We start from the raw sequence: 23674 nt of genomic DNA, 5'->3' as shown, positions 1-23674 counted from the left end.
ACTGTTCAGAGACCCCACTGCCTGCTTTTGGGGGGGGGGGGGGGGGGGGGGGGGTTTGAGCAACCAAGTAGAAAAACTAGGCATTTGGGATGATGGGGAACGAGAGTATAGTTCAGCATATAAGATGTTCTGGACTATAAGACACACCTAGGTTTAGAGGGCAAAAAAACAGGGGGGGGGGATATATATACTAAAACTGGTGCGTCCTTAGTCCAGGAGAGTCTTGCAGATGTTCTCTCCCAATTATTGTGTGCCATATTTGCCTCTGCCTCCATGTGTACTCTGCTCCCCCCCTTCTGTACCCCATGTGTGCTTCATTCACTCTTCCGCCCAGTTCCCTAGTGCCGGCTTCTGCTCATGACCATGATCTGCAGAAGCTGGCACTAGGGGTGCTGTGCCGGAGAGCAGAAGTGCCTGAACACCGCTGGAGCCCTAAGGATGAGTTAAGCTGTGCTGCCTATACACGGGGACTGGAGGATGGCATGTATTCCAGGACTCTGTGTATTTGGCAATAAAAAAAAGCAGTGACCCGCCCCCCCCACCCCCCCCCCCCCCCCCCCACACACACACACACACACATTTTTGGTGGAAAAAAAGGAGTCTTCTTTGCCAAAAAATATGGTAACTATAGTTATAGTGATAGTATGATGGTATAAGTAGGAAAGGGAAAATTGGGGAACAAGCTTTTGGCAAAAGGTAAGTACACTTTGAATAAAGCTTCGTAGGTACACACATACAAGGAATGTCACTCAGCAAGGCAAGTCGTGGTGCCGACAGAGCAGCGCGGTTGGGACATCACATGGCGGATTGGAAGTGTGGGGAGAAAAGAAGCACTCGGCCAGTTAAAATTTTCCGCACAGCTGGCCAAGGCATCAAGGGCCAATGTACACACCCTAGATCCTCAGCAAAGGCAGCCGTCATTGGCCGCCTAGGCTTGAGTTTCAATCTATCGTGTGTATAAACCTTTGAAGGACACTTTAGGTTCAAGTTATGTACAATCTGGGGCTACTGGCTGAATAGCATATTTTGTTCTATGAAGGTTCTATGTGGGTATCTGTTGTATGTTGGGGGGGGGGGGGGGGCAAGATAAGAAATTAGCATGCAGTGCTTTTAAATGTTCACATCCAAGATCCCCGTGTATGCAATGGCTGAAAACTGCCAAGGAACTTGTGCAGGAGTAGGATAAAAACTGCCAAATCACTTATGCAGGAGTAGGATAAAAACTGCCAGGCAACTTGTGAAGGAGTAGGGCTAAAAACTGCCAAGGCACTAATGGTGCAAGAGTAGGATGAAAACTGCAAAGTAACTTGTGCAGGAGTGGTATGAAAACTGCCAGTCACTGATGCAGGAGTAGGGTTAACAACTGCCAAGCCACTTATGCAGGAGTGGGATGAAAACTGCTAAGGCGTTTGTGCAGTAGTAGGGCTGAAAACTGCTAAGGCGTTTGTGCAGTAGTAGGGCTGAAAACTGCTAAGGCACTTGTGCAAGGGTCAGGATGAAAACTGTCAAGGCACTTTTGCAGGAATAGGGCTGAAAACTGCTAAAGCACTTTTGCAGGAGTTGGATGAAAACTGCCATGGCAATTGTGCAGGAGTAGGATAAAAAACTGCCAAGTCACTTATGCAGGAGTAGGATGAAAACGGCCCAGTCACTTATGCAGGAGTCGGATGAAAACTGCCAAGGCACTATTTGTGCAAGAGTAGGATGAAAACTGCCAAGGCACCACTTGTGCAAGAGTAGGATGAAAACTGACAAGTCACTTATGCAAGAGTAGAAATGAAAACTGCCAGGGCACTTGTGCAGGAATAGGGCTGAAAACTGCTAAGGCACTTGTGCAGGAGTAGGGTGAAAACTGCCAAGGCACTTGTGCAGGGTGTCGGGATGAAAACTGTCAAGGCACTTGTGCAGCAGAAGGGCTGAAAACGGCCAAGGCGCTTGTGTAGGAGGCTGAAAATTGCTAAAGCACTTGTGCAGGAACAGGGCTGAAAACTGCCAAGGCACTAGGACTGAACACTGCTAAAGCACTTTTGTAGGAGTAGGAGGAAAACTGTCAAGGCACTTGTGCAGGAGTGAGATGAAAACTGTCAAGGCACTTGTGCAGGAGTAGGGCATAGACAACCAACAAAACGTGGGATTTTGTGGTTAAGAAGATCAATTTGTGAACCTTTATTCATGCTATTCTATAATAAACTCCTCTACCTATGCCGACAATGTGGAATTATTTTTACACTTCAAGTTGTTATTTTTTTTAATTTTTTACAAAAAAGGGGCAACGGAGAAACAGGGACGGATCTAGACCAAGTTGCGCCTGGGGCAAGGTCAGGTTTTGGCACCTAAAGGTCAGGTTTTGGCGCCTAAACTGCCATTCCCCATCCGGTTTTGGCACCTAAACTGCTATTCCCCATCCAGTTTTGGCGCCTAAAGGTCAGGTATTGGTCCCTAAAGATCAGGTTTTGGCGCCTAAACTGCCATTTCCCATCCACATTTTGCAGCCTTTTTAAGAATTCAACAAACTGCGCCTGGGGCAAGAGACCCGTCTGCCCCCCCCTAGATCCGTCCCTGCGGAGAAATCATAATTGGAAGGCAATCAGATATAAAAGAAACCCATCTTGTACTGATAAGGACGACACCCCTCTCCCCTCTTTCTTTAAAGAGAGGAAGCAGCATGGGGTTTCCAGGTGGTACTCTTTAAGCGCATAATAAGATGCAAATTCATTTTGTTTAGGTACAATGCGAGCGCGGTGCATTTAGACACTATGGCCCCCATCCATCACTGGAAACTGTAATTTTTGTTATCAGTCTAACACTAATCAAAAGGGAAACCCTGCCACTATCACTGACCTGTGAAACGTCCCAATTATACTCCTCGAAATGACAGGAGCACTTAACTTCCTCGCCGGGTAAATGACGACCATCAATCAACTTTGAATAACAATGAGCCGCGGAGCTGAAAATTATTTTTTGTATAGAATCTCCCTAGGAATTTATGAAAGGTGAAAAGCAACCCAAGGTTTTAGGGGGCATTATAGCTCTCCGTGACAGCCATGCATAGCCAACACTAAACAGAATTTATGGCTTTTAATTTCCTAAAAAAAAAAAAAAAAAAAAAAAAAAAAAAAAAAAGAAGAGGTAGCTGTGAGTTTGGCGCTACAATGCATAACCGAGTGCCGGGCTTTTAAAAATGGGGGTCATTTTAACGGAACGCTATGCTTATTGTGCGCGATACTGTTTGGCATGTGAGGTTTTAAATACGTGTAACTCCTTGGTCCACGACGCTGGATACATAGAGCCGCTGGGCTGTGAATACGCTTGCTACATTATCGCTTTTTATCATGCAAGAAAATATTTACAAAGATAGGAGGCGTAGGTGTTGTCAGAAAAAGAGTCCTTGTTGTCACTGGATAACTGGAACTAAGCGGGCGTATGAAGGAATTTATAAAGTCTAAATGTAGGAGCTGATTTCATGCTAAAATCGATCGGGAATCAGGTTGTATCGGCAGTCAACAGATCAGGTTGATCAGAGAGAGATCTGTCTCTTGGTTGATTTGTCTATACATCGCTAGATGTATGGGCCCCTTAAAGGAGCAGGGACAGCCATATTATCCCAGAAGAAAAAAATAACATAAGTAGATAAATACTTGTTCTACTGACATATGTATTGTACTGTCCAAGTTTTGATTTCAGTGAATTTTATATTGTAAATAAAGAGAAAACTATTCCAGGCATTTTCCATCTTTACTGCCTCTGACTGAAGCCAATTCTGATGTCATTTCCTAACTTACTTTTTTTTCTCCTAGAATCTGCAGTCATATCCAGCTTGCTGTGTAAACACATGTGAGCACAGCATAGATCGCATTTCAGCAGCTTCTGCAGAGCGGTGAGGTGTATTTCCCTTCTCAGACTCGTGTCACACTGAACTGCCCTCAGCCAATTAGTGAGGAGCAGGATTGTTGGAGGGGAGATGACAAGCTTACCTCTCTCCAGCAATGTACCAGAAAGGAGCCAGGCTGACGGAGATAAGATTCACTACAGCAAAAACATTTATGATTATATTGGAATGCTTTGCAATGCAGGGTCAGGATGTAGACTAGTTAATAGACACAGAGCAGTGGGTAAATGGAATGCGATTTTGTGGTTGACAATCCGGCTTCAAGGACTATTTTTACTGCACTGGAGTAGCAGAGGGGTTTGCAGCAAATAATTAATAAAACTCCAAAGAACATTTCAATGGGGATGGGAAAAAAAAAAATAAAAAGCCGTCAGGCAAGAGCAATCTATTCAGCCAGACCACCAGAGAGGAAGCTAGCAATTTCAAAACACACCTGTGCATACTCTATATTTTACTGAAATGACTCTCTCCTATAAGAATCCCCCTCTCCATGCTGTCAGTGATATTCACCCTGGCAGCTTGGGTTAGCACTCTTGCTTTGAACCCTGCTATTGTTCACTCATGATTCCCACTGTGATTTGTCCTGTGAACTCTACTCTGCCAGCTCAAACCTTCATTCCAGACATCTCCTCAGTTCCTGCCTGAAAGCCTCCTTAATGCAGCATCTACTGTTCTCCTTGGTCACCAGTGGGACAATCCCAGAGGCTGTAACCTAGTGGCCACTACTGGCAGCAAAGCTGTCCTCTGGGGATGTGGCCATCCTCCCTTATGGGGTGCTCTGGTGAAGATTGTGGCCAATAAACTCCATTCCTTTGGACCAGCCAATGCCCACCACCTGTGACTGGGTCAAAAGGCCTGCTCAGATCCTCCACCATACAGTGGCATATGTAATTTACTTCAAAGATAGTGAAATGCCATTGACATGGGACCACGAGCAATCGCAAATGATTAGGGTGCTAATCCTGCCCCCCCCCCCCCCCCCCAAAAAAAGGAAACCTGTTAGACCTGCCTATAACCACACCATTTTTTTATTTTTTGTTCCAAATTTGTTTTTCTTCTATTTTCATACTCTGGTTATTGTAGAGGTGCTCAACCATTTCTAGACTTTCCAGTTCGATCGACTGATTCTTTTTTTCAATCATCGGAGAATCAATTATATTCCATTTTGCTTGACCGATGGAAATTGGCAAATAGATGGACAAAGCAACAAATTTACTCTTTCGAGCAAGATAGAAAATGTTGGTAGATTGTAAAGGAATCAGTTAATGTTTACATGATTTTGATCGACACAGAATCGATATTTGCAGCAAGCAGTTGTGAGTAGAGATGTTTGTGAACAGCTTGCGAGCTTTCTGCCGCGAATAGCTATTGTCAGGCTGGCCCTGTACTACTTCCAGGTCGCAATGTCCCAGAGTAGTACACATGCCAGTGCCTGCAAGCTTCCATTAGTATGCTGCCCAGGCCTGGCGGTGCGGATCCTTGATTGCGCCCCTGTGGCCGGGCACGCTTTCCACATGTGTGTGACGTCATGAAGCATGCCCGGCCACAGGGGCGCAATTAAGGACGCGCACTGCCGGGCCTAGGCATGCGTATCCTGGGAATGCATACTACTCCGGGACACTGAGACCTGGAAGTAGTACGGCCCATAGATGTTCGCTGCCGAGCTGTTCGCCAACATCTCTAGTTGTGAGTTTTCACTGCTTATCAACTGCTCATGGAAGAGGGTCCTTAGAGGCAGAGGATCAGCAGGACAGCCAGACAATTTGCATTGTTTCAAAGGAAACCAATGTAATGTTGGGAACACACGATGGAATTTCTGATCGATCGGGTGACAAGAAGTTGTACCACACGTGTGTACATGTCCAAACTGCTCCTGATCGATAAAGGAATCAATTTTACGATGATAACTTTGCAAAATATATTCCTTTCTTGATTGGAAACCAGGGCTGTGGAGTCGGAGTCAAGGAGTCGGAGTAATTTTGGGTACCTGGAGTCTGATGTGGAGGCTTCAATAAACTGAGGAGTCAGAGTCGGATGATTTTTTTGAACCATATAAATAGCCTTTGTAAACGTTAGACTAAGGAGTCGGAGTCGAGGAGTCGGAGCAATTTTGGGTACCTGTAGTCGGAGGTTTCATAAACGTCGGATGATTTTTACTGACTCCACAGCCCTGTTGGTAACGGATCGGATATGTCGGAAATAATCACATTCCTGTCGATCGGATGGGAAACTGCATCATGTGTTCCCAGCATTAGCTGCCATTTCCCTCTCACTTCAGCTGTGCTTTAAACCATCACATGATCAGTCTGAACTACACGGGACTGTGACACGAGTACTCTCCTAATGAACATAATGGATTATATTCACTTGGCTTGTACCCAATAAAATACAGAACAGATGTGATAGGCTCACTACAGTAATCTGAACATTACAAAGTGTGAACGTGTATTTACAATGCCTGCAATAACATTCCTGGATTCTAAATGAAGACACTTTAGTCTTCAGACAATGATCCTGCTCTAAGTTAATAGGAGTTAAAATGACAATTAAGCCCTGTAGTGCAATAAACGCCAAGAAAACATCCCATCTAATCAGTTTATAGTGACCAATAAAGTGTATATAAACTCATTATGGTGGGGCTCAGCAATAAGACAGGAGGAAAACCAACCAAACTATTTCCTCCATCCTGCGCAAGGAGAAACGCGGCCACTGCCTTGGCATCAGAGGATTCCATGCTATTAAGAAGCACAGCAAGTCATTCTGCTACGTAAGCAAAGAAATATATATATAAAAAAAAAAGAAGATCTTGTGATAAATTGGCATAAGGCAGGCAAGCCTAAAGTCCAGGTCAGGGCCCAAATGCTGCCCTTCAAGCCTTGTGGTGGCCCGGGAAGCTCTCTACAGACGTTCATTCCAGATAACCCATAGGTCATAGCTGTGGTGCCACATGCAGGAGCCAACTTGTGTTGCCGCTCGGCTTCCCTCTTTGCTCGCCTGTAGACACCACTGTAGTATTAGCAGCCACGGATTAGCAGCAGCCACTGTGCCAGCAGCAAGAATAGCCACTGATTAGCAGCCGCCACTGTGCCAGTAGCAGTAACAGCCACTGATTAGCAGCCGCAATTGTGCCAGCAGCAGTAACAGCCACTGATTAGCAGCTGCCACTGTGCCAGCAGCAGTAACAGCCACTGATTAGCAACTGCCATTGTGCAAGCAGAAGTAACAGCCACTGATTAGCAGCTGCCACTGTGTCAGCTGCACTATGCCTGCATACTGAAAGGAACATGTTAACTGCGCATGGTATATGGGTTATTTCCCGTTGGAAATGTTTTATTTGACAATATGGTCACAAGCACAGTGTAACTAATGGCAATCAGCAGAAATTGTGTTTACTTTCACTAGTTCGGCCCCCTGGCACTCTCAAGAACAGTGATATGGCCCTTGGCCCAAAAGTTTGGACACCCCTGGCATAAGCAGACAGGACTCTTGTCTTGTAACTCTACATACAGTTGTAAGATTCACCCAGCGCAGTAACCTGCTTGAAGTTATTTTGTATGCACTAGTTTCCTCTGTGTGCCCAACGACCAAAAGCATACTGGTGGGTGAAAGCCTAAAGTCTGCTACACAACTTTGACCAATTCCTGACCAATTTTACCACCTCCATATAGAACAAGAGTTTACCTACACAGTCTGCTCATGGTATTCAAAATCTGTTGACCAACTTACTAGACGGAGGTGGTAAAATTGGGCAATCATTTGCCAATCAAAATTGAAGGTGTGTACCAGGCTTAAAGGGGAACTGAAGAGAGAGGTATATGGAGCCTGTCATGTTTATTTCCTTTTAATCAATACCAGTTGCCTGGCAGCCCTGCTGGTCTATTTCTCTGCAGTAGTATCTGATTAAAACCAGAAACAAGCATGCAGCTAGTCTTGTCAGATCAGACTTATAAGTCTGAACCACTGAAACACCTGATCTGCTGCATGCTTGTTCAGGGGCTATGGCTAATAGTATTAGAGGCAGAGGATCAGCAGGGCTGCCAGGCAACTGGTATTGTCTAAAAGGAAATAAACATGACAGCCTCCATATACCTCTCTCTTCAGTTCCCCTTTAAGTCCAAGCAAGTATGAACATCATTATCTTCTGTAGTCAGTGGCGTAGCTAAGAAACTATGGGCCCTAGTGCAAGTTTTACATGGGGTCCCCCCAAGCACTCCATACAGAACAATTGATACAGCGCACCAAAACCTGCCAAGGACAACCAGAGTGTCAGAGGTGCAAGAAGGGAATGTGGAGTAGTTTGTTAATGATCACTACCATTTAAAGCATCTATAGAAGTGATTATTACCAGCACAGGACCAATAGAGAGCCATTATTGTGCTGGAGGGGGGCCCCTCTGGCCCCGATGCGGTCGCTACCTCTGCACCCCCCTATTGCTACGCCACTGACTGTAGTACATTTCAGCTGTAACAAACAAGCCAAACTTACAGAGGGACTTTAGTGAAAAGCGTAAAAAATAGATCAATAGACTGCAAAGTGAGAAGTTAAAAAATAGAAGAGAGATCCAGAAATGATTGGTATTCACCATGTAATTTGTTCATGTTGGTTGAACCACAATCAGCCTGTATGTAATCATCTTTACTACTGGCAGACATGGAAAAAAAAAAACTAGACAGCACCACCTGCCATTATTTATAACCCCACCCACTGACAATGCGATAGGCTAAAAGGTTTTTTGTTTTTTTTATAGATATACATGCACAGAGGGAGAAACCAGTTACTTGGCAGTTGGAAACAGCTGTTATTTCCCACAACACAACAAGGTTTGTCAGACATAAAACTGTCAGGAACATGATCATGACATCACACATGGGGGAGGGGTTTCACCACAATTTCAGCCATACATATGTCCCTGATGACCTATTCAAGAAAAAGGTAAAGATTTCTTGTGGGAAAGGGGGTATCAGCTACTAATTGGGATGAAGTTCAATCCTTGGTTACAGTTCCTCTTTAAAGTGAACCTCCAGACTAAAAATCTACTCAGCAGCATTAAAGATGCTTGGTGTTTCTTTAACAGTTTCATAGCATCAGAACTTTGTTTTTCTTACCCAAGTCTCATTTTTAGCTGCATGTTTCCCCTGATGCTGTGCAAAGCATGATGGGATTTCTGATGTTGTTGTTCTCATTCTGCTGTTTTGGTGCAATTTTTTTGTTTTTTAATTTCGAATTGGAGATTTGAAGCCTAGCGTGTGCAGCTGGGAGGGGTGATCAGCACACAGGACAGTTGCTCCCTGTCATCTCCTTTCAACCAAAAAGATGGCTGCCCCATGAACAAGATGGCTGCCCCCATGAAATCACAAACATTCGTCTGTTCTTTTAAAACAGGGTGGGTAAGAGATTATATCACCTATCTATTTTAATAAACATAACTAATATGTTTGTTTAGGCTGAAATTCCCCTTTAAGGTCCTGTGTGTGCAGTCTAAAGGCAGCACCGGCATCAGGCTGGGAATAGGCATATATCTGATATATACACGAGGCAATGTGAGCACCAGGTGAAGGCATTTCCAATAAAAATACCAATCACCACAACATTCAGTTACATGCCCACTAACAATCTGATAGGGTTATAGGCTTTTTTTATGCACAGAGGGAGGTACTTTGCTTAACACTCCAACTCCCACAATGCTTTGAGGTTCACAGAAGGGAAACTGTCATAGCCGTGGCTAACACATCACACCATGGGAGGGTGTTTATCAAAACTTGTATGGCCCATTTTATAAAGTGATGATCTGCTATCAGGTTGCCACTTATTTTTTATATTTTTTTTTAGCAGATGGTCTCTTTAGCAGTACTATATTTATGAAGAACCACCTGCATTATTATGGTGGCAGTGAGTTTTACTGGCTAATCATAATTACTCTAAAATGGCAACCTGCAACCCCTGCCCTAATACGGAGCTGCTGATCAACTGGGACATATGGCACTTCCATCAAAGAGGCACCAAGCAGGCCAATTTATAAAATGCCCTTTTATAAAAATAGGGACTTGCTGTAATGAATAGCGGAGATGCCCGCGTGGTCTGGCGGCGGGGCGGCTGTCTCCGCGTTCAGACCGGCGGTTTCCGCACAGCAGCATGCGTCTGGTTTGCCTGGGCCTTCTAGTGCACACAGATGGAGAGCTGCGCGCGCGCTAGAAGGCAGGACCTTTATGCCAGCAGGAGAGGTATCAGCTGACCAGGACGATCAGCTGATTCCAGCGGAACTCCTGATTGGCTGAATGGCTGGGGGCGGTGCTGAGGAGCGCTAGAGTATATATACATCTTGCCTGTCAGTTGCTGGTTGTCTGCCGTTGCGAATACTTACGTGTGAGCACTCAGACTTCAGTCAGATCCCACAGTGTGTTAGAACCAGGTGGACCTGGGAATTCACACTTAGCCAGATTACACTCTTGTTATTTGCTGTGTTATACCTTAGACCAGTTCCAGGGTGTTGAGACCAAGGACCTCACACCCAAGCTTAGGATTACTGTGTCATTGCTGTGTTATACCTTAGACCAGTTCCAGGGTGCTGAGACCAAGGACCTCACACCCAAGCTTAGGATTACTGTGTCATTGCTGTGTTATACCTTAGACCAGTTCCAGGGTGCTGAGATCTAGGACCTCACACCCAAGCTTAGGATTACTGTGTCATTGCTGTGTTATACCTTAGACCAGTTCCAGGGTGTTGAGACCAAGGACCTCACACCCAAGCATAGGATACTGTGCTATTCCTTAGACTAGTTCCTGGGTGTCGAGACCAAGGACCTCACACCCCAGACTAGGATTGTGCTTTATATCTGTTATGACCATTTGCTCTGTTGACCTCTCTCTTGCTTTCTGATTCGGTACCTCTGCCTATCTGCCTACCAGTTGCCAACTCTGCCTGTACCCGGTTACCGAATCAGCCTTCTGTCTTTGTACCTTGTCTGCTCGTGTGTTGCCGACCTGGCCTGCCCGAACCTTCTGACTGTCACTCATCCCTCCAGTGTTCAGTCTGTCTGTACTACCCGTGACACTAATCCACCAAGTGTCAGTTAGCTGCAAGGACCTCTCGCTCTTCAGAGAGTCCTTCCTGCAGTGCAGCCAGTGGCCTCTATCCCTTAGGAGTCCCCTGGCTGCAGTACAGTCTCATCACCAGGTTACCAGGGAATTACTGGCTGCCAGAATATCTATATCCCCTCTTTTAAGGAGATAGTACCTGCACAGCCGAGGGCCACCTGCTCCTCAGGTGGTCTCTGACCTAAGTTATCTGTGTCTCCCGCCCCACGGGAGATAGCCTACAGTTGCACCAAACACACTTCATTAGGTGTCCAGAGGTTAGTCATACTTGCATTATTGGTGATTCTGCAGATCATCCATAATCAAGTATACATCTGTATTGTTGATGATTCTGCAGATCATCAATAATCAGATTCTCTCTGTGTGCTGACACCGATCGTTACACTTGCCTATGGTCACCTATTTTCCTCAAAGTGGGGAAGTGCCAATTACCGTGTTCCCCCAAAAATAAGCTCTCCCCCCCCAAAAAAGCCCTAGCTGTAAACTGGTAGAAAATCAAATGCTATTCTAGTGTATGAGGCGATGTGCAGTCTCTTACCGCACCTCTCGTGTGGCTGGGTCCCCCTCCATTTGCCTGTAAATGGCTCCAGTATCCCAACATGGGCGGCATCCTTTGACCCGGTCACAACACATGTGCTGTATGCTGGGTCAGGTGCATGACCACATTCCTCTCATCATAATGAGTGTGCGTGCGCGCTGATGCGTCCCCCGGTGGTCATGGAGCCAACCCAGCATACAGCGCATGTGCGGCAACTGGGACAAAGGGCATGTTAGGATACTGGAACCGTAGCCACAAGAGAGGTGCGGTAAGAGACTGCATACCCCCCCATATACTAGCATAGCGTCAGACTTTATACCCCTCAAAAATATAAGCCCTCCCGAAAGTAAGCCATAGCACATCTATTTTTGGGAAAACAGTACTACTTTGCTAACTATGGCAGAAATTAAATGCACTTTTTTGGGCAAACTGCAGATTTGCACCTTTAATAACTAGTTTCTCAGAGAAGAGAGATCACCGACAGAGGAAGATTATTGAAGTTCTATGAAAAGTCACATCTCTCCCTGGCTAGTAATGTCTCGCTGTAACAACTATTAATCAGATATTCGGATCACTACAGATGCCCAATCATGAATGGTTCTCTTTAAAAAGACAGTTCCACCCTCTGGCTGCCCACAACCCCGTTCAATGAAACAAAATGAGTAGTTTGGGGTGGACACCTACTTTAATTGATTTTCGAAACCTCAATTACTTTGCGGCTTGCCCGAACTAAACTATGCTTGTCCTGCAACAACCTCTTGACTTGACATAAACAAGTTGAAAGACGTGGAAGATGTCCTCAGACACGTGAATTCTCAACTTCATTTGTCTTTCAGCCAGCTTGATGGCTGTGCATTTAAAAACCCATTCCGTCTTATAAACTAAAAATTAAATGTACTCAGCTGTGATGGTGGCCATCGCATCTGCTATTTATATGCTAATACCCTTCAGTTGAAGGCCTTGCAAATTATTCTGCCATGCCAATATCTCATGTGCGTCTACTCAGCCAAAGCTCCTCCATCCCAGCCCATCCCAGAGAGGGGAGGCCTCCACCTGAGCACTGGGAGATTCATGGATAGAGCACCAGCTCACAGCTTCCAGGAAGACAGCGAGATCAGCGCATTTATGGCGATTATTCATAACGAACGTAAAACCTAACTTACTAGGTATAGCATCAGTGGCACAGGATGAAACACGGATTATTTCTTTAAAAAAAAAAAAAATAATTATTTTAGCTTACTGTATATACTCAACTATGAGTCTAGAAATGTAGGTCTGACTCACTAAATAAGAGTAAAGGTGTCGACTTACAGAACAGGAGACACAAACACCACTGAGCACTGAGCAATGTGTGTACTATTAGTGACATTCCCATTGGCAGCAATTTACAAATTGGAAAGTGACACTTTGTTGATCAAAGAAATGCCAAGAAAACTCAGGTCTGAAAGTCCTGGCCACAACAATTAACAGGGATATGGGCAGGGGGAAAATACTGGGCTGCAGGAAGGGGAGTGAATAATTGCTGAACTTGGGGGTCTGTATGAGTTATTGGCTGCACTTAAAGAGAAACTTCAACCAATAATTGAACTTTATCCCAATCAGTAGCTGATACTCCCTTTTACATGAGAAATCTATTCCTTTTCACAAACAGACCATCAGGGGGTGCTGTATGACTGATATTGAGGTGAAACCCCTCCCACAAGAAACTCTGAGGACCGTGGTACTCTTGGCAGTTTCCTGTCTGTGAACCTTGCAGCATTGTGGGAAATAGCTGTTTACAGCTGTTTCCAACTGTCAAAAAAGCATGCAGCAGCTACATCACTTGCCAACAGTAAAAATGTCACCATGTGATAAATGTCAGAATGTAAATCAGGGATTTAAAAGATTTTACAATGGGCAAACACTGACTAAATCATTTGTACATAATTTTTGTAAAAGTGAAGCACTTTTTTTATTACATTATTTTCACTGGAGTTCCTCTTTAAAGAGACTCTAACTTTAAATAGTGCCCTTGGGGGGTACTTATCTCAGGAGGGGGGGAAGCCTCTGGATCCTAACGAGGCTTCCCCCTTCTTCCTCTGCCCGACGGTGGTCTCGCTGTGCCCCTCATAAGCCACAGTCGACAATTTGTCAGGCTATATTTACGGTACCTTCCCCGGCTCCACCACAGGCGCAGTACCGGCTCGGGATCTGGCAGAAATAGCCGATTCCAGTCGGGTCCGCTCTACTGCAAGTCACCGGCGCAGTAGAGCGGACCCAACTGGGATCGGCTATTTCCGCCTGATTCTGAGCAGACAGCCGCTACTGCGCCTGCGATGGAAGGTAAATATTTACATGGCCACTGTTCAGAGCGGCCAAGCGAGACCACCATACGATGGAGCAGGATGGGGAAGCCTTGATAGGATCCAGAGGCTTCCCCCTCCCGAGGTAAGTACCCCCCATGGCCACTTTTTAAAGTTACAGATTCTCTTTAAGCATCAGGAAGGGTTAAAGGCTGCAATACTGTATGCAGTGCAGTCATTAACCCCTCCTGGTCCCAAAGTGCAGCCATTAACTCTGCTGAGTAGACTTATACTTGAGTCAGTAAAAAAATCCAGTTTTAGAGGGTAAAATGTTGTGGTTGACTCGGGCAGGATTTAGCCCACATGAGCCTATAGGCACAGATCTCCTGGCACCATAGACTTCGCCCTCTATTAATCTACAAACCCCCACCAAAGTGTCCCAGCTGTCACTTCTCCCTTACTTCCCTTGCCCGTCATAGGTAGCTACAGGTGCCCATTAGTATTAGATAGCCAGAAGTAACCTCAATATTAGGTAGCTAAAGGTGCCCCCAAGTATTAGGTAGCTACAGGAACCTCAGTATAAAACCCTAGAGGTGCCCCTGACTGAAGGGAGATCTCATCTGTGGAATACCAAAAGCGAGTAACCTCTCATTTACACTCTCATCAGTACTCTGCATAGGGAAGGAGGAAAAGAGGCACTTTGGGAGTAGAGTAAGCCGCCTTTTCATCATCAGTGCCTACAGTGCCTTATGGTAAATCCGGTCCTGGGTTGACTTATACATGAGGTCTACTTATATTCGAGGATATACGGGTATATTGGCATTTTACTGAAAGTAACAGTGTCATTATAGAGTTATTAAAGCACTGTCATCTTAGGGTAGAAAATTAAAAAAAAGAAAAAAGTGGGGTTTCTAAAAAGGGGTTAAGTATGTTTAAGCAGTGTGGTTTGGGATACAATTCATTCCTGCAGTTGACCAGGTTGCACAAAAAACAAAAAATTAAGAAAATTGTAAAGCTCTAGGCTACAATTTATTACATTACAAATAATCAGCACCTATTTTGCCCTTTACATTTGAAAGTTCACAATATATTTGACACCTAACACTATTCAACACAAAAAGCAGAAGACCCTAGCAAAACAAAATGAACACCTTCAGGCTGCATTCACAGTGGGACATTATGGTCGCGCGTTATAAAGGCTTATAAGCTTACTGCACTGCAATGATAAGGCTATGGGACGTTCACAGTGCGACGTTAGCATTGCATTGTAATGAGTAGCATTATGGTAACTCACACATTACCAGGTACAGGAAAGCATACTTTTCATTGCCTGTAATGCTGCGTTGTGACTTTAACGTTGCATTACAACACAACGTCACAGTGTGAATGTAGCCTAAACCAAACTATTTTGTTATAACTGATTTTTATTTTGAAAGATCAATTAGCTCAGGCCAGGAAAAAAAAAAACTAGCCAGGTAGCCAAGCAGCATTACAATTACAGATTGCATCTACTGTTTAGGTCTTTCTGCAATTGAATTTTTGTGCAAATGTAAAATCTGACAGGTTTTTGACTAGTCTAAAAATTCTCTCATTAATATTCAGATATTTGACACAGAATGAAAAAATTGATTGCATAAATATTAAAAGGACACTGAAGCGAAAAAAAACTCATGATGTAATGAATTGGTTGTGTAATACAGATAACTAATAGAACATTAGTAGCTGAAAAAAAAAAAATAGTGTCATATTTTTATTTTCAGTTATATAGCTTTTTTTCTTAGAACATTGCATCATCCTATGCTATAAGTCCCGTGTCCCTGTGTCCTGTCTCTGTGTCCATGGGTCCGTGCGTTTGCGCCAGTTCTGCACGGAGAGCAGTTGGAAAGGGGGGGGGGGGGGGGGGGGGGGCTTTTGCAGACCATTTTTAAATGGGCTTAAATCTATTAGTTCTCTAATTGCAGTTTCCACAATACACTGAGCATTTTAAATGATTTCACAGAGCAGGTTAATGAACTTTTAAACTTTTCTCTGCAGAAAAACCATAAACAAAGAAGAAACAATGAGAGATAGTTGAGATAAGTGCTTTAAAAGACTGTGCTGTCCACATGGCAGAGCTCAAAGAAACTCTTTTGCATTGATAAACAACTGAAGTTTCTTAACTCTCCCTGTGCTGGAAACAATATGAGGCTAGTATCTGTGCTAATAATGTTTTATTTCTTAGCAGTACTACACATACAAATCATTATATCATAAGTTTATTTTCACTTCATTTTTATTTTAATTTTCACTTCAGGTTCCTTTTAAAGCAGGAGGACTAGCCATACTATGCCAGGGGAAAAAAAACACATACCGGTATACATAAGTACATAAATACTTGATCTACTTACATAACACAACACATGTATTGTACTTTCCTGCACAGTATGCCCCGGATCAGAGGACTTTCTGGGGCAACTTGCCGAGGCTGCAGGTAGCAAGGGAGTGATCAGGCCGGAGTGGGCTGGAGTAAGCCCCAGGTATATATACACATTTTCTTTTTATATACCGGTCTCAGGTTTACTTTAAAGCCTCTTTCACAGTGGGACGTTGCGTTTGATGTGACGTTAAGGTCGCATAACGTGCTCCTAATGCAATGCATTGAAAGACTATGACTTGGACGTTAGAGAACATTCTTTAGCCCTGCGTTTGGTGCGCCGTTTTCGGCGCACAGTGATGGAATGAAAACGGCGCATGCGTCACATAAAAAAAAAAAATTACTGAGCATATGCAACACAAACAACGCAGCAGATTTATTGCTAAACGCACAGTATGCAGCACTTTCTAAATATTGCTACATGTTACACACAACGCAACGTGTGCACTGTGAATGTCGCACAGACTTAGTATTGCTGTGCGTTAGTCCACGTTAAAACATTTTCTAACGTGTGACTTTAACGTCGCACTGTGAAAGAGGTCTAAGACAGTAAAAGCTTTAAACCTATATTTGTAACTTTTAGTTAACATTTTTTTACTTCAAACTTCTGGCCCTTTTAAACCAAAAATCGTGCTGCGATGAGGTGTAAAAAAAAAAAAAAAGAGATTCCACGATTACCATGGTATAGCGTACCCTTGCGATCAGCAAATAGCAGCGATCAGAAAATGCAAGTGTAAAGGAGGCTGGTGTAATAGGTCCCTAAGGGATTCCAGTATAGTCCTAAGGATTATGATAACAGATACAAATGGTGTTTTTCATCGTTTTATTTTCCCTTCACCTATGCTTCAATTAATAATGTTTTCCCATTTTATCCCAGAGACAATAGCCATTTGAAAGCAACGTTTTTAATTCTGGAACAATTCTGACTCCGTATTGGAGAGCTCTAATACTTTTCCAGTAATCCACAAATAATTTTCAAACTGGCCTATTAAAGCAAATCTGAAGTGAAAATTAAAAGTACAGTAAAAAACATACACAGGTCATACTTGCCCCCCGTGTAGTCTACTTATATCTTTCTCCTCTCCCGGGTCCTGTTTGTCCACTGTGATCAATGGAATTCTCCGTCCCCCATTTTAAAAATGGTGATAACCCCGTAACAGTTTCCTGGTCAACTCACTGTTAGACTTTAATATTGCCCACTTGAGCCATAGAGAAACATGGACATTACCTTGCATATCAGTTGTCCTGTCAGTTATAAATGACAGCAACTGATATTTCAGTTCTCAACGGGAAGGAATCAGTAGAAGAAAATGGTGAGCTTCTGAGAGGAGCTAACGGTGAGGTAAGTATGTAAAATTAATTTGCAGGTGCATCATGTGTTTATTTTAATTAATTTTACTCGATTCAGGTTCCCTTTAACTACTTAGTGCACCAGGTGCAGTATAATCACGCCCTGGGAGACATCATCTGAAGTTGCAGGGCCACGAAAGTTAGTTAATGGGAGCGGGCGGCTGTCGCCCGCTCCACCGTTTCCGCCGGTTAGCGGGGAGATGAATGAATGGGAACTCTGTTCCCATTCATTAATCTAAGTCCCTGAATCACTGAACGCTGGCATCTATTAGATGCCTGCATCATTGTATCTAAGGACACCATTAATTTCTTGGATGTGTCGTTGAAAATTTCTGAGGGTCACTTTGTGACGAGGTTGTTCCGTAAACCCACGGATCGGAACAATTTATTGCGCCCTGACAGCCATCATTACAAACATGTAGTTAAAGCCATTCCTAGGGGGCAGTTCCTCAGGGCAAGACGCATATGTACATTGGATGAAGATTACGAGAAAGCAGGCCGATCTTTAACTGTGAAGTTCACACAAAAGGGCTACAATCCCCAAAAAATTGATGCTGTGAGAAAGGAAGTTGGTGACATAGAGAGGTCAGCTCTGCTACACAGTACAGTTAAAAAGGTGAGATCTAAAGGCATACCTTTCGTTACCAGCTTGGGGAAGAACACTGAGCTGATCAAGAACACGGTACGCAGGTTTTGGCCATTACTCAGTAATGACAGAGAGTTGGGAGCATTGTTCAAGGAGGAACCTATTTTTTCCATCAGAAGAGGTAAAACTATCTGTGATAGGGTCAGACACACTGACACCGCCCCTATGAAGAAATTGAGTAATACAGGTAGGGCGGGGACCTATCCCTGCCTTAACTGCAATGTATGTAACGCCATTATTAGAGGTAACACTGTCGGACATCCTCACACAGGCCGTAATATCGAGATCAAAGGGCGACATTACTGTTCTACTACATGGGTAGTGTACGGGCTTAAATGCCCGTGCGGGCTCATGTATGTAGGGGAAACCACTAGAACTGTAAGGACCCGCATACAGGAGCACAAGAGGGCCATTAGTAACTTCGCAGAAGGAAAGCGGGGCAGTTATGACACCTCTGTTGCCAGACACTTTGATGCAGCGGGACACAATGCAGCACAGCTTAGATGGTGTGTTTTAGAGGCTGTTACACCCACTAATAGAGGTGGGAATTTAGAGAAGGTTTTAAAACAAAAAGAGGCACGATGGATCCATGACTTGGATGTTGTATCCCCTAGGGGGATGAATGAACGTCTGCCCTTGAAATGTTTTTTGTAGTGCTATATGTCATTGTATAAAATGCAACAGTGCAATATTGCTGTAAAGGTTGTTATGTACATCAATTTTAATTGCATGTTTTATTCACAGGTGGTCTTGTGGCAGTCCCCTATCGGAAGTGCCTGATACACGGTCAGTTCTCTATGTCTTTTATTTATCTTTTGGTAGCCGATGAGGAGTGCCATATGACCGTTTGAATTACATAACCTGGAATCGCAGGGTTAATGTATTGGTGGGTGGATCCACTAAGGGTGTGGTCCTTTATATGTGTTTGTATATATATGTGGCTGGGTATGTTTCAATGCTGTTTTACACCTGATGAAGGAGGTTGTTCCTCCGTAACATGTAGTGTTCTTGTTCGTGAAATACACAGCATTTTGATTGCAGCCAGTGAAGTGCCGTCTCTTTCTTTACGTTCAATGGGATACAAGCTGTATGAGCAATCCAGCTGAGGCAAGGCACCGGCATAGTGTCTCAAGTAGTTTTCACTTGAGTTGCTGCTTATCCAACATCATCTCCTTTTGTTGCATCATTGTATCTTCCTGTTACACGGCCACGCATTACTTCCGATTCACGTCCTTACGTACGCGAATCAGAAATAATGACTGAGGACATCTTGTGGCCAAATAGTAAATCTACATCACAACACACTTTGATAAAAAATACCTACACTTACACCTAAAATTAACTATTTCCCTCCCACAAACTCTAGTACCCAAACAGTAGATAGATAGATAGATAGATAGATAGATAGAGAATTAAAAAAATACATAAATAGTTGCCTTAGGGACTAAACTTTTTAAATAGGTATGTCAAGGGGGTATATAACTGTCATTTTTAATTTGCTCCTCCCAAACAAAGCCTAATTGGTTATTGGCAAAAGAATGAGAGGAGCGCTGACAGGTGAAAATTGCTCTGGTCGTAAAGGGGTATAACCCCTCACAGGTCAAGTGGTTAAAGGACAACTGTAGTGAGAGGTATGTGGAGGTTGCCATATTTATTTCCCTTTTAAACAATACCAGTAGTGTCTGAATCACAAACCAGAAACAAGCATGCAACTAATCTTGTCAGATCGGACAATAATGTTGAACACCTGATGTGCTGCTTGCTTGTTCAGGGTCTGTGGCTTTAAGTATTAGAGGCAGGGGATCAGCAGGATAGCCAGGCAACTGGTATTGCTTAAAAAGGAAATAAATATGGCAGCCTCCATATACTTCTCACTACAGTTGTCATTTAAGCTTATATTCATTCTCTAATAGGCAATATAATAAAAATGCATACAATAACGCAAATTGCATATATATACTAATAAATATATATCAAATGAATGAATAAAAAACATATAAAGCACCTAGATTTTATGCATTTTTGACTATCTGAGATAAGTAAAATACATAAGGGGAAAAAAGAAAAAGAGAGAAGAAACAAAAAAAAAAACAAAAAAAAGGATTCACAAGAAAGCCCATTAAACAGTGAGCCAGAAGAAAGTGTTTACTGAAGACCTTAACTGCAAACATTCATTTTCATTACCCCCTGTATATTCCTGAATGGAATGGCACTCAGTTTTGTTATCATTTGAATTGTCTTTATTTACAGGGCAATGAATTTCATGGCCAATTTCACTGAATTTGATATGGAGCCCAGATGCATTAGAGCTACAAGGAGAGGGGGGAAAAAAGAAAAAGATCCCATCAGACAGGGAGATGCTAATTTCTCTCCAGGGAGAAAAGCTTTGTTTAGATTCTTAAATGATTTCTGATTGCTCTATCACATATTAGATTATGGACCCGGTATCATTAGAAAACAAGAATCTGAAAATAGAAGCCAACTGGGCGGGGAACAAATAATAAGGGTTATAATTGCAGAGCCAGCTGCCTCTTATCGGGCAAATTCCAGCAATTTCTGATATTTACTTGGTAACAACACTCCACCAAGCATTGTCCGGAAAATAATGGCCTGTTTATGAAGATTCCTGTATATTTCTGCATTTGCTTTCATCCTCTGCTGAACAGAAGGCATCCCAGATTATAATAGGTTTCTCTTATTTTCTAAAATGGTTGTAAAATGTAAAATACATACATATAAAAATATACTTTTCTCCAAGATTGATATGCACTATAAAATTAAAATTTTTTTCCTATATTGCTCTCACAAAAGGTAACAAAAAGCTGACAGATCTGACAGATTTTAGACTAGTCCATCTCCTCTGGCCTGGAACCCACTACAATTCGCTATCGCAATAGCTATCATTTTTAAAGAGAGTTTTGTAAACTATTTCCTGAGCGTTTTCTGGCGATTTTTGTAGTGATTTTAAAAAGTGTTAACTTTTTGCCAGCGATTGGTCCTTTCAATTTTTTTTTTTTACAGTCTGCAGTAATGTAAAAACGCTAGCAAATCACTCCGTCAAAAATGCTGCATGTCCTGCGTTTGCGATTTTGGTAATCGCAATCACTCCAGTGGAGTTTGGCCCATCCATTAACATTAGCTGAGCATTTAGGGAAATCGCTAGCGTTTTGAAAACCTCCCTAAACGCGCCGAAAAAAAAAAATCGCTCTAGGTGGTTCCAGGGGATTCTTAAGCTGGCCACTAATGGTCCAATTTCTAGCGAAAAATAGTTCGAGCGATCAGAAATTCTGATCGGACGAAAAATCGTTCACTACACCATCAACTGACCAATAATTGCTTCCTATCTATCACGACCACCAAGAAAATCCAAGTTTTCGTTCGACGAAAATTCATTCGGGCGACATTTTTTTCACTCGTTCATAATCGATTGTGTCTATCAATGGAGATTATTTACAACCAATCCGATCAGAATTTCTGATCGCTCGAACGATTTTTCGCTAGAAATTGGACCGTTAGTGGCCAGCTTTAGTATAGCCTTAATTCTTTACAAAAGCACTCCCTGGAGAGGAAGGACCTATACAAAGATGTCAGCCAGCCTCCCTACTCACTTGCACACTATTTTGACAGTTGGACTGGGCAACTGAAGTTTAGGAAATGCATTTATAAAGAAAGAAAAAAAAAATGAGAATCCCACATGATGAGATGGACTATTCCAAAACCTGTCAGATTTTCACTACCTACTGTAAGTGACAGTGACGTAGGAGAAAAAAAAAGTAATCGGTAGTGCATTTTATTCTGGGAGAAACGTACATTTAAATGTATGCATTTTCACAATAGCTGTCCTTTAATGCACCTTCTTATAATGCGGATTCTTTCCCGTTAAAAGATAAAAAAGTTAGGGTTGGTTCAGACGGCCGTCTTCCAGCGTCACATCCCTGCGGCGACTCTTTCGGGGGCTCTCGGCAGTGATTGGCGGCGTCCCGATCTGCGGTTTTCCTCCCCGCAGGAAGACATGAAGACGCGCTGGTTAATCGAACCTGGAAGCCGCAAGAAACGACGGGGGAAATCGGGATCGGAATGCCACGTTTGCGCAAACGACACCCGCCGTCTGATACAAACACTCCCATTTACTTGAAAGGGAGCGTTTACTGACGAGTTCCGGTCGCTGGCGGTAAATGCCCACCAAGCGTGGACCGGCCCTAACTTCTCTCATTCCAGAGCTGTAGATCAAAAGTTATTCTCTCAACAATATTTTCAACTTGGCTATAAGTGTGAAGAAAGCCACATCCATAGCTCAGATGGGTGAGTATGGAGTGTATCAGTTTTCTGATTAGAGCAGGTGATTAATCCTTCAGAGTTGCATCTGCTCTGTGTAGCTACTTGCAGAGTGCAGGGTGAAGGGAGTTACAGGGGGATACTGGCAAGTATTTTACAGAGACCATTAAAGTGGATCCAAGATGAAGAACTAACTATAGCAAGTAACTTGTCTATATATCTTATCTAAAGTTTCAATGGTTTACACAGTAAATCTAGCTGCAAACAGCTTCAACATTATATGATTATTTCTTCCTGTGATCAAATGAGAGCAGCCATATTCTGCTTGTCATCATTACACACAGGCAAGCTGCTCTGCATCTCCTCCCCTCCGCCTGTGAATACTCCACTTCTCTCTCCTCCTCTTTCCTTCCCACTCCACCCCCTTGCCTCTGAAATCTCAGCAGCTCCCGGCTGGTAACACCTCCCTTATCCTTCAGGAAACGCATCCTCCTCCCCAGGCTGAGCTCCCATAAGCACTTGCTACATGGGACTCAGAATGCCTAGGTGCTGGAGGGGCTGTCGGCAAGGCTTGTTTAGTGTATAGGCAATTAGGGCATTAAAACAACAACAAAAAAAGTATTTGGCTTGAGGAATACCCTATAAAATATAAGTAAAGCTGGCCTACTAATGATAGAATCTTTTTCATCCAATCTTACCATTTCTATGTAATATAAAAAGTACCTGCTTAAAGGAAAGGTTCAGGGAGGGTGGGCAAAAAATAAAAATCAAATTCCACTTACCTGGGGCTTTCTCCAGCCCGTGGCAGGCAGGAGGTGCCCTCGCCGCGGCTCCGCAGGCTCCCGGTGGTCTCCGGTGGCCGACCCGACCTGGCCAGGCCGGCTGCCAGGTCGGGCTCTTCTGCGCTCCAAGGCCCGGAACTTCTGCGTCCCACGCCGGCGCTCTGACGTCATCGGACGTCCTCCGGGCTGTACTGCGCATGCGCAGAACTACTACATGCGCAGTAGAGCCCAGAGGACGTCCGATGATGTCAGCGCGCCGGCGTGGGACGCAGAAGTTCCGGGCCTTGGAGCGCAGAAGAGCCCGACCTGGCAGCCGGCCTGGCCAGGTCGGGTCAGCCACCGGAGACCACCGGGAGCCTGCGGAGCCGCGGCGAGGGCACCTCCTGCCTGCCACGGGCTGGAGG

At 43.8% G+C, this 23674-nt stretch overlaps 1 protein-coding gene across 1 annotated transcript in view; it reads right to left on the bottom strand.

Annotated features, from left to right (window-relative positions):
- UVSSA (UV stimulated scaffold protein A) overlaps nucleotides 1-23674 on the bottom strand; it is a 129417-nt gene that overhangs the window by 70824 nt on the left and 34919 nt on the right.

Source organism: Hyperolius riggenbachi, chromosome 1 (genome assembly GCF_040937935.1).
Source record: "Hyperolius riggenbachi isolate aHypRig1 chromosome 1, aHypRig1.pri, whole genome shotgun sequence".
Lineage (NCBI taxonomy): Eukaryota > Metazoa > Chordata > Amphibia > Anura > Hyperoliidae > Hyperolius > Hyperolius riggenbachi.
The sequence above is the reverse complement of the archived record's forward strand: the minus strand, read 5'-3'. Positions and strand labels throughout refer to the sequence as shown.